The 10513-nt window shown below is 36.9% G+C and overlaps 1 pseudogene across 1 annotated transcript; it reads left to right on the top strand.

The window, feature by feature from the left end:
- Positions 1 to 3112: 3112 nt before the first annotated feature.
- Positions 3113 to 9444, top strand: LOC145494832 (ras-related protein Rab-18-like; annotated as a pseudogene). The gene is made up of 7 exons (XR_014050300.1): positions 3113 to 3298; positions 3754 to 3809; positions 5433 to 5494; positions 6189 to 6261; positions 6723 to 6840; positions 7923 to 7996; positions 8672 to 9444. The product of XR_014050300.1 is annotated as a ras-related protein Rab-18-like (transcript).
- The last annotated feature ends 1069 nt before the right edge of the window (positions 9445 to 10513 follow it).

Raw genomic sequence — 10513 nt, 5'->3', positions numbered from 1 at the left:
CGAGGCCAACCAGCTCCGAGCAGACGTGTGGATATTTTAGATGGTAAAATGATATAAAATCACTCTACAGGAGACCTAGATGAAACGGATGATATTCAGAATAACACGGACCAGACCTCTTCCCAGAAAGGTGCTTCATTTCATGTCAAAATATTCGTGAAATATGAGATCGGAGCATGATCTGTTTCCTCAGGCGTCCGCATGGCAGTGCAAAGCTGTTTCTTCTTCTGAACTTCTGACAAGAGAGGTATCCTAAACTGGTGCTTTGGGTTCTATTTATTTTTCATTTCTCAGTATAGACTGTATAGACTGTAAAAGACAACTGCGTAGGATGTCATATAGAAAGACCTAAAAAATACAGAATCTGGTTCCAAGCAGCAAGTGAATTAAAGAGGAAAGGATATATGAACAGGGATACTTCCTACGCTAAGTCATTAGCAATAAGAGTTAACTTAACAAGGAGCAACTTGTTAAGCCAAAATGACTTTTTGCCAAAACAAAGAGTTCAGTAGAAGGTTATGACAAAGCTAGAAAGATCAATATCAGGTGATCTCTTATTATAACCAAACCCCTTGTTTTCTAATAGTATCCATCTTGACAAACTGTAATAGCTTTACTACTTCTAAGTTTGAAATGATAATCAATTCTTTTCTTTATACTTTATGCTTTTAATTTTCATCATAAATCTTATGTGAACAAAGACAGCTCTAACAATTATTTTGCACTAAGCTTAAACTGAACTACAAAGAAATATTCTCGAGAAGAGTGTCACAGAGAGGTTGTACTTGTAAACATGAACGTCAAGCCTGATTTCTCCCCAGCTCCTTCCATCCCAGGTTCCCTGTTGCTTTTTGCATTGATGAGTTTATTTTTGGCTTCAAGAGAATGATATGTGTACATTTCCAGCAAATAAAACAAAGGATTGGGTTTTAAATGTTTAATTGACAGTACATTGACAATAAATAGATAGCTTTCCATGGTGGTTGCATGTACTGCCAGAAATGGGACCTGCTTGAATGGTCTTTCAAAGGTAGTGGAGGATGGTACGGTAACTTAAGGTTTAAAAAGATCAAAATAATAAGACTCCTCATAATATTCACCAGTCAAAAATTGCAGTAAATGTTTATATGACCTCCCTTCCCTCTTTGGTTTTCATATCGCCCCTAACTCTTTTCAACAGAAAATCTAGACTAAAAGACAAATTTCCTAATGAGATCCAGCACCAAGAACTCGAGTGTGTATTTTCCATTAAAAAATGCAATTCTCACAATTAAATGATCCAACCCCCATCCACCTTTTAAGTCCCGTCCAAGCAGATACAATGCGGTCATTTACATGGAGCTAATATCATAATTTATAAAACATTAAATAGCTCATTTCCAGTATCCATGTATTGAACTGAGGTCTTCAGATTTTCACATAAAGAATTTTTTTCAGCACCCTCACCTGCACAAAAAAGAAAAATAAAATTTTCTGAAGCATGTCAAACAAACTACAACAATCACTCTGCATAAAGCATTTTTGGATCCTTACTTAAAGAAAAGTTACAATATTGTTTAGGAATTAAAATAAATCAGACTTCAAATACCTTAATTGTTGATCAACAGTGCCAATTTTGTAAACATAATAAGATTCAGCAACAGGAACTCAAGGTGACCGAGTTTGGTACTCAAGTTTTGCTATATAAGCATACATAATTGCAGCCGACAGTGAGGCCCCTTATTTGATCTTAGGTAACCAAGAAAGCCCTCGCCCCAGTGACCCTAAACGAGCTAACTTTCACTGTTTTGTTGAGAAAGTGAAACACAAGCCACCCTTAGCAACATAACCAAGGTAATCCTGGTAGACATGATAACTTTTTTTCGCCAAAATACTATGACTGGCCTACCTGGGGCAACTCGTGGTATGAAGAAATAAAAATTAACTCACAAAACCCCACAGTGATCAAATGACTGAAAGGAAGCCAAAGGAAGAAGGATAACTGAGCATTGGAGTATAAAAAAAGGCTTAAGTAATCCTGGAAGGACCACTTCATGTCATATATTAAACACTCAATAAAGTTGCCTCAGAAGGGTCTGATAGGGTTCCCTTCCGTACCCGAGACCATATAAATGGGGCCTTGTACTCTCTCCTCTGCTGAGGCTCCCTATGGGAAATTGAATATACTCCAAACTACCAGCCTGTGGTCAAAGCAGCACGAAAGTGGCCTATGAAGAAGAGAAAAGTCTTACAACACTAGACTGCAAACCATGGGTAAAATGTAGACTGCAGGCTTTTTAGGAATATCACATTCCCATTTTCATTTATAAAGAGATCGAGCTAACCATACACCGGCTAACCTGTGCCGTATATTTCAGGCTAAACGGAGCACAAGCTCTATATAAAGGAAATGGGAATACAATATTCTTAAAAAGTCTGCAGTCTGCATGCTATCCTCTGTCTGCATTTTAACCACCGTTGTGCAGTAGGCAGGCTTTGTCTTATTTAAATAATTACGCTTAAGTTCTTGTTTGTAAAAGTTCTCATTTCCTTCATTGTGGATAATATTTTTGTTTGCTAGGCCCATTCCAGAATATGTGAAAAGGTTTCAGTTTTGTGAAAGAACATTCCAAGCACGAGATCGCAGATATTTCATACTCAAATGGACTGATCATTTTTACTGCTAATTCCTCAAAATCATCTTCAGATACAATGTTTTCCTATACATATAAGCTATTCTGTGACCAAGTTACACGTTTCTTTACGTTACCGATCACGTAAAAAGGGCAATTTTACAGGGCGAATAGTCAAAATCTTGCCCCACATATTTCCAACGGAGAGCGATGACTGTAACACTTTAAATACACTTTCTGCAAGATTTTTCGGTTATAATTAAAATCTACTTACCTCTAAAGAAAGAAATATGATAATCACTCCTTGAGATCCAAATACAATACCATTTGAAGCTCGAATGATTGGAGAAATCTGCCTCAAAAAGTTGTATCAGCGAGAGGCGACGACGCCATTTTCGAGAATTTTGAGCATTTGCGCGCTTCTTTCGCCGTGACGTCATAATGGCCATGATCACAGGGTCAGTCAAATCTGACGTGTTCACCTCTCCCTCCTGGTCTTAGAGGAAAATAACAATGACGAAATGAACAAATTTAGCTGAAATTTCGGTCGAATTCAGCAAGAAATCAACCGTTGAGGATTTCAAAAGCTGCTGCAAAGATCCAGCTTTTACTCGAAACATGGACAACGATGTTCTTACCACGCTAAAGATCTTGATCATCGGAGAAAGTGGCGTAGGAAAATCAAGGTAAGCTTACGTATAGTGGATGTGAAGTCGCTTCTAATTATTATGCCACCAACCTTTCTAAGGTTACCAAGTAATTCTTATGTAGCTGAATGTGAATGTAACGTATGTACAAAAATGAATAGGTATCGTTTTGTATTAATGCGGTATGGATTTATAGATGCAGCTTTGAACAATCATAATTTATGTGAAGAATTTTTTTGCGATATTTTGGATCTGCTTTCAAATTTCTACTTTAACTTCTCCATCTACAATGTACACCTACATCTACATTTAATTTTATTGAGTCAGCAGAAACTATATAGAGTTATCATGATGACTTAAACATAAGAATTAAATTATTGCATTAAGTAATTAACTATCGAATGTAATAGAAAAATACACTGTATGTGTTTATACTAACATATTACAATTGAATTAGTCGACTGATTTTTATAACGGTTTCCATGCAAACACAGCTTGCTACTAAGATTCACTGATGACACATTTGACCCTGATATTGGAGCAACCATAGGTGAGTGTACATTCTGGTACCTGTAAAGGACGGGATGTTATACCTATGTAATGACCTTTACTGAGCAGCAATGTACTGTGCATACACATCCGGGTATGGTCAATGGAACATTGAGAAATCAAACTCAATCAAACTCAACCAGTGGACTGAGTTTGATTGAATTTGGCAATCCAACAAAATCGAACACCAAAGTTTGAGTGAGTTCGATTCCAAAACTAATACCACTCAATGGAACTAATTGAACACAACTGAAAGCAATTCATTAGATTGTGTTTTACTGAGTTCTGCAACTGAACTCAATTGAACACAGTCCAATGGATTGTGTTCAATTGTGTTTGGTGAATAAATTTGCTTGAACAAGATCAAGTTGTGTGGTCTCAAAACACAAAAAACACATGTTCTGCCATAGTAACTTGAGCTTCAAAACACTTGTTTTTGATTTTCAGGAACAGTTTTACAAAACTCAAGAGTTCAGAAATGAAATGTTCAATTGAGTTTGATTGTCTAATCATTAATGTATGAGATTGATTTTGTCCTCTATCAAACTCAATCCATGGATTGACTTCAATTGAGTTTGACAGTTTGATTGGGTGCGATTGAATGTGCCGATATACACCTCTACATGTATGCTAACCATCCCAGTTTTTACGGAAATCTCCCGGATACAGTACACGGATACAGACCAAACCTCTCCGTCTCCCACACAGATCACCAAATCTCCCAGACATCAAAGAAAGCACTAAAAGTATGTTACTTGCGCACTTATTTTGGTTGATTTATTCCCTTTTTTGGGGGGGGGGGGAGATTTTCATTGATGTTTGACACATTTTTGTGGTTAAATCGGCCATTGTTGACTTTAAACATGCCTTTTTAGGGTCAAGAAGATAAAACTGGCAGTCTCCCAGATTTCGATTTTTTTAGGTTGACATTTCTACATACATGTACAAAACAAACTCCACCAGAGGGGTTTGAGGTGTTGACATTCATGATGCATTCACTTCTTTCCATGGTCACTTTTCTCTCAGCCAGGTTGCCTTGAAAAAGTTAGAACACTCAATTTAGTCTTTTCCATGGTATGCGTCTTATATGACATGAAAGGTGTTGAAAATTGTACACTATTAAGTCACGGTGACCATAATATAATCATGCTGTGCCCTGATCTAATAGGTTTCTATTCTTCTTGTTTTATCCCAATCTAATTATTAAGTCCCTTAAGTTGAAACAGTGAGTCAAGGAATTACCTTTGAAACCTGAAATTTTCTTCGAAACTCAATCTGTTCTATGGTTTCTGTCATGGTCAAATAACATGCCAAATTAGATTGTCATTTGATGTTCTTTTTTGTTCCTTTTCATTGGCAGAGATCTAAAGCCCACCATGTGACCTACTGTAAAGGACAATCATTACTTAACACACATTTTAAAAATGCAGATTGTATTACATGTTTCAGGCTAATCATCATAAGTTTTTATCAATGTGCAATCTTTATTCCATGTCAACTGGTTGCTAAATTATTAGACCTGGTTACAGGGTTAATAACTAGTCATTCAATGTTTGACGATCCCAAATGACAGCTGTGAAGAAGAGTAGTTAATAACAAGTAAATTATTTTTTGTGATATATAGGTGTTGACTTCAAAGTAAAAACACTGACTGTTGATGGAAACAAAGCAAAACTAGCAATTTGGGTAAGAAATATTGTCATTATTCATGACCAATTATGACATTGTATCAGTGATAAAATTCTAAAAGAATTGGTTGTCGAAGTAATATGCTATTATTCAGGTTTCGGCAAAACATTGACCCCCTACTGATGCCCTATAAAATCAAGAAGATAACTATACTTTAAAAAAGCCCAGAGCTATTAATTGGATGGATTCAAGTTCACAAATTTATAAATTTACTTTTTATTCTGAAATTTCCAAGATGGCAGACAAGTTGCAGACTTCTGACTCCCTTCTTGTTTGATTGTAACGACAGGGTATTTTGGGGGAAAATTGTGCAAGGAATAAGTTGGAATATCATCAGGTACATGGTATTCCTATGCTTTAGAAATTAAGCAAAGAAAGTTTTCTTCAATTTACATGTAAATATTAATTGAAAACTATGACTGCAAAAATACACGTGTAGCAAAGAGTGTTATATACATGTATCACATGTACATGTACATTAAAAAAAAACCTCATTACTTTTGGAATTCAACAAGGTATGCATGTATTTTAAACATGGTTATTTAATGTAAAATGAACTACAAAGTCTGAAACTGAAATGGTTACTTTTTTCTTTAAATGGTTACCTTTTTCTTTTCTTTTTCTTTAATTAAATATTAATTTGCTTTAGTTTCTACATTGTATTAACTGCTTCCAGTTGTTGTATTTTTAGGACACGCCAGGACAGGAGCGGTTCAGAACATTAACTCCAAGCTACTACAGAGGTGCCCAAGGAGTTATCCTAGGTATCTAAATTTGATATTTTTCATGATATTTATTTGGAGTCTTTATTTTTGACTTTCTAATAAATTAATAAAAAAAATTCTTACTTGGCAGTTCTCTTGATACTCCAGTATGGCAGATCAGTAAATGTTAGAATGGTGTAAACTCACCCTTTTGAAGACAGAAAATCATTGTTGGATGGTTATTTTTATCATTTGATTATTCTTTATACACATGTTTTCACACACTTCTTTAGTGTAAAAGTTACTTTCCAGCATAACCAAAATTTACTTCCCAGATCATGGACTGTAAGTATCTTGGTTCATTTTCGATTTAGCCCTGTTATAAATGGTGGGAGGGGGGGTAACCCTCAGATGGACTAGCATCCCATTCAGGGGAAAGAATGCTAATGAAACCAGAGATGCCTGATGCGAGGCTCAATTGAAGATGTAACATTATTCCTCCGTGTTTCTTTTCCCTTTAGTGTATGATACAAGTAGCAGAGAAACATTTGAGAAACTGGAAGAATGGCTAAATGAAGTGGAAATGTATTCAACAAAAAAGACATCATTAAAATGCTGGTGGGCAACAAAATAGATAAGGTAAACCTATTCAGAATGGTGGTCTGGTAATTGCTGTATTTCCTTGCATATTGAGAGGTGCGGGTCTTAGATGGGAGACATGGCACTGGTGTAATGGTTGTGTTACTGAACTCTGGACCAAGCTGCTGATATGGGTTCAAGCCTCGGCCAAGTTCAGTGTGTTGTGTTCTTGGGCAAGGCAAGACACTTAAATCGCACAGTGCCTCTCTTCACCTCAATATATTATAAGTGGGTAGTTAGCACATTGCTGAGCCTGTGATAGATTAGCGTCCAATCCTTGTGGAAAGTGACCTGATTGGTTCATTAATCATCTGTGGTTTACTTGAAATTGCTGTATTCCTTTGTGTAGTGAGAGGTGTGGGTTTGAGATGGTAGACACAGCACTAGCTTAATGGTTGGCCACCAGTACTTTGGACCAAGCAGTCTGACATTGCTTTAAGCCCTGGCAGAGCTCAATGTGTTTTGTTCTTGGGAAGGGCAAGACACTTAACCCTCACAATGCCTCCCTCCACCTCTGTTAGAAAAGTGGGTAGTTAGCACATGGCTGAGCCTGTGATGGGTTAGCATCCAATCCTTGTGGACAATGATCTGATTGGTTCATCAATCGTCTGCAGTTTGTATGAAGTGCAGTATTTGCAAATTTGCAAACTCATTACTTTGCATTTTATTGGGCACGCTGAAAAATATCTTGAGAGTTGGCTGCAGAGACCATGATGAAAATTTGTCACACATAGAGATTTAGATTTTATTAGAATTTTTCCAGATTAACAGAGGTAATCAGCATTTTACATGTATGATGACAAAATTATTCAGCGATAGGTCTGTTTCCATCTATGAACTGTCAAAGGCCACTCCTGCCGGCTATGGGTCAACGTTTTTGTTATTTTCAGTTACAACTTGCACCCTGCATGCTTGCACATAGAGCCTGAGTGTATCTAAAGATCAGAGTTCAAACTCTACACATTTGGTGAAGAATAGCTTTTCGTTTACTTCATCAAGGCTCCATGTATAAGGCTGATTTATAGTGAGCATATTTGTCGAGAGATGAAGCCTCAGTTGAGATTTGTGTCTTACAATTTTAGGAAGGCCACAAAGTTGACAGAAAACAGGGACAGCAGTTGGCAAGAAGGCATTCCATGTTATCTATCGAAGCAAGGTGAGCTTGCATTTGTTTATTGTGCACAAATTAAAATGACCAGTTTCACACTAATTAGTGGCACTGATTCATGAATAGAGAGACTGTTTTCCATTTATTCAATATCTGTTTATCCTACTAGTGTATAACATTCATTAATGCACTACAGCTACATCACTTGACAATAACATCAGTTCAAATGAACACACATACTTGAGATGGTCTTTGCTTGATGACTCTGTAGACTAGTGCCCCACTGTTTTTTTCAAATAACTTGAAAAATATTTAAGCAAAAAAAAAATCATGAAAGTAAAGCAACGTGATGTTTCCAGGACCTAGAGTCATCATTGTCAAATAAAAAATGTAGTGGAAAAATGAACCCCTTATTTGATCCTTTTAATCAACATTATTAAAGACCTCATTGACATTTTACTCTTTTCTTACATTTCTCACATAATTGTATCTGTTTGTAGAACTTCCTGGATGAAATACTTGCTGTGATACGGAATCCAGTCTCTTAGCATTATAAGCTATGACCGACAAGCTTATCTTAAGCCAGGCATTGAACATGTTTCAATACACCTGTGAAAGTCTTCCTGGTCTAAATGCTTCTAAATATTTTAAGTAGCAATGCATTTGAGGGTTGGTTTTGTGACTTGTTGATGATTGGTATTTTGGAATTATTTTAAATTACAGGGCCTTGTTCAGTCCTTCGAAGGCTCACATCTGGCATCAGATCCAAACATTGTATTAATTTCAACTTATAGCTTTGTATGACAGTGAGGAGGTACTAAGCTGATAGAGCAGTTTTTGATTGAGCAAAACCAAAACTAAAGTACTCTGACTTATCAATCGTAAAGGACACAGACAATCCAGTGAACCAATCAAAACTCGAAGTAGTTACATGTAGCAGACCAGAACCGCTGGAAAACATGCATGAGTGAGTCACGATAGTTTGGTTTTACTTCTGATTGGATGAAAAGATGCTGCCGGTTTTTTTAAGGCAATGGTGTGGCGTAGTTATGGAAAACCAATTACTTTTCAACACTCAAATGAAAACTGCTCTATGCAAATATATGTAGACTAAATTATTGTTAAAAAATGTTATTAATAGTATGATTTTTTTGTTAGACACAAGTAAGTTTTTCAAACAGTAACCCATTTTACAGTTCCATGCATAGTGATCATGCCTTTAAGCAGAAGCAAGGCTTGAGTTGGCTTTGTTGTGATGCAAACGTGGTACTTTTCAAATGATAACTACCCTATCACCATGCCAACCAGTTTCTGATAGTCAGCCATTAAACTCGCTTTCTTGCAGGAGGCCTGGTTACATTTCATAAAACTGTAAAATGGTCTATTAGTATAGTTTCCTACGATGAAATAGAAGATGGTTAGACAGAGAGCAACTACGTTAGATTTTTATAAGTACAGCTGCAAATAAGTGGCTGGTAAACAGATTGGAAAATTTTTCCAATACCTTTATTATGAGACGAACACTATATCACATATTTATTTTTACTATTTATTCTTATTTACACTTGTGCTATTAAGGCTTACCTGAGTGCTATTAATATAACCTTGAGAGCTAACCACTCACGAATCACTGCTACTTCGGATTGCTGACGGAGGCTTATTTGAGTGCTATTAATTAAACTGTGACTATTCACCAGTATTTGCTGTTCTCCATTCGTTGCTTGGGTTTCCTAGACAGCCGTGGTGTGTAGGTGTTGAGCAGGAAATGGAAGACTTGTTTCTTGTTGATGGCTGGCGCAGTAAAGGCTGGCAAACTTATTGACTTGTTTAGTGTAATTGATTTATTTTCAATTCCACCAAGGGTCCAGCAATAAAGATTAACAGCAATCAGCGATATGCGTCAACAGCTGTGTCGTCAAGTGTTGTAAGGCTGATCGCAGAGAAGAGCAGTGTGCCAATACAGGTATAGAACTTACTTGTTTTGAAGGCAATGAATTCGGAAGAGACTACCAACTTAACGTGGAGATACATGCGCTTATAGAAGAACAGTGACCTGCGTAAGTTCTCGAAGACTTACGTGTATAGCGAGAGGAATGACGCGCGTGTGAAGCGTATTGAAGAGATAAAGACGTGTGTAGATTAAGAGAGGCCCGGCACGTGCTTGTTAGGCGTCCCGGAAATGTAAAAGAAATAGATATATAGGGTAGATATGTAGTAGATAAGTAGGGACACGAGTCTCGGGTTTTTGGCCACTGGCTGTGTTTATGTATCAAACATGATTGATTGATTAATTGATTGAAATCAAGACTGATCGAGGGACGATGGATTGATTGAGGGATGAATGGATGGACGGACAGATTGATCGTTTTTTCAGAGAAAGTTTGTGTACGTAGTGAGCCTCCTAGGACCTATACTCTCCGCTAAGCTTGTGCTTTTAACCTAAGGATTAGGATTTAGCTTCTTACACGTTCTGCTACCGTTCTTTGGGTTGTCACGCAACGCAATGTTGTGTTGGGGAGAAGTTTTGCATGACAAGCCAAAAAACAGCTGTGAGGAGACTTACTT

Source organism: Orbicella franksi, chromosome 8 (assembly GCF_964199315.1).
Source record: "Orbicella franksi chromosome 8, jaOrbFran1.1, whole genome shotgun sequence".
Classification (NCBI taxonomy): Eukaryota; Metazoa; Cnidaria; class Anthozoa; order Scleractinia; family Merulinidae; genus Orbicella; species Orbicella franksi.
This window is presented reverse-complemented; position numbering and strand designations above follow the sequence as displayed.